General features: G+C 60.5%; 1 protein-coding gene across 1 annotated transcript in view; it reads left to right on the plus strand.

The window, feature by feature from the left end:
• NCOR2 (nuclear receptor corepressor 2) overlaps nt 1–1,760 on the plus strand; it is a 179,475-nt gene that overhangs the window by 35,717 nt on the left and 141,998 nt on the right.

A 1,760-nucleotide genomic window follows, 5' to 3' on the forward strand; every position in this document is an offset into this window, starting at 1 on the left:
CCCCCCCCCCCCCCCCCCTGAGGCCTGGTGTGGCTCTGACGGTCCTGCCAGGACTCACTGTCCCCCGAGGGAGGTGGGGTGTCATGGCATGGACGCCTGGTGTCTGGAACTTCTGGTAAAATCTCTTAGCTCCCACTTTAAAGCGGGGCGTGATGGAATCCGGGGCCTGGCTGAACTGCGATCTCTGCCTCTCAGTGTCAGCTGGGGAATTTGTGTACAAACATGGAGTGCCTGCTGTATACACTTTTCCGGCAGCCCCGCCTCTCCTGGACCCCTTTTTGCTTTATTGGGGTGACCCCCATGGGGGCCGTTGCTGATAGCCCCTGCCTCCTTGAGCCTTGGCCCTGGACATGTTCTGTGTCGGAAGCCCTCATCTGGGGGTCCGAAGAGCCGCCCCATCCCCCGGGGGTGACCCGCCTGTGGGGAAGGAGGCGTGCTGTCTGCACGCTGGCTTGCACACGGTGTGCCCTGGACCGGCTCTCCTACGCTGCACCCTGCTCTCTCCGTCCCCTAGCGTGGCCCCGTTTCCTGCCCTCGCCCCTCCCTGCGCGGCGTGGCTGTGAGGGTGGGCCTTTGTTGGCATTTACGGGTTACCTGCAGGGTACCACGTCCTTTTTCTTGCCAGGGCGAGGTCGTGGGCTTCCCTGTTTGACCAACTGCCTTCTCGATGAGGGGGTGTGCGGCCTTGTGGCCGCGGCTGGGCCAGAGTCCAGCTCTGCTGGGCCATGTGCGCGGGCGCGTGCATGCGTGTGTGTTGCTTTGTGTGGTTCCTCTTCGTGAGAAGAAAGGAAGTGGTGTGGGAGGGCATTTCCATCAGTGAGCGTGTGAACCCACTGGCCCAGTGGGGAGGGCGTCCCAGACACAGTGGCCTCTTGAGGATTTTGGCCACCAGGACGCTTTTCAGAGCCAGCTGGGCTAAATGGGCGCATTATTGAGCCCCGTTACGAGAACTTGCCCGCGGGTAGAGCCTTTGGTTCTCACGTACAGCCCAGTGAAGGAGCCTCCGGCGGTAGCATCCCACTTTGCAGATGAGGCCACTGAGGCCAGGAGACTAAACCACAGGCCCAGCTGAGATCACTGCCAGGAGGCAGGCCGCCTCAGCTTCAGGGTACTGAGCCCTGGTCCCGGATGCCGCTGTCTGTTGAGCACCTACTGTGTGCCCAGGCTGAGCAGCGTGCTCCTGGGGGCGAATGTTGTCCCGTAGCGTTATGACCTGTATGGGGACTCCCAGCAGCAATGACAACAACAACAGAAACGAGCTCCCGGTTACGGAGCCCTTGCTGCAGGACAGGCGTTCAGTTCGGAACCTTCTACGAGGACAGTTTACTCGCTGCTGTGAATCATCGCAGAGAGGGACTCGTACGCTCTCTATTTGTAGGTTGGGAACGTTCTGGAGGTGAGGAGATTGGTCCAGCGACTTAACTGTTCTGAGTCTCAGTTTTTTATCTGTAAAATGGTGTGACCGGAGTCCCCATCTCTGGGATTCTCGCGGGGATTAAACATGACGATCGTGACCGTCTGTATAAAGTCCTTACGGCAGCGCCTGGCCGCGCTCTGCCGGACGTGTCCTTCTGCCGGCTGTTACTCCTGGTTATTGTCATGGTTACTGCAGCTGCCTGGAGGGCTGCCTCTCCTGGGGGGCCACTGGCCGCTGCCTCTGGCTTCTCTCTTGTTGCTGGGCCCCTCCTGCCGGATTCTCACCCCTCCCTCCCCTTCCCTGCGGCACAGCCTTGGAAAGTTCTCCTGTCCCTATAGCCTCC

Source organism: Crocuta crocuta, unplaced genomic scaffold, assembly GCF_008692635.1.
Source record: "Crocuta crocuta isolate KB4526 unplaced genomic scaffold, BGI_CrCroc_1.0 scaffold29, whole genome shotgun sequence".
In the NCBI taxonomy this organism is placed as follows: Eukaryota; Metazoa; Chordata; class Mammalia; order Carnivora; family Hyaenidae; genus Crocuta; species Crocuta crocuta.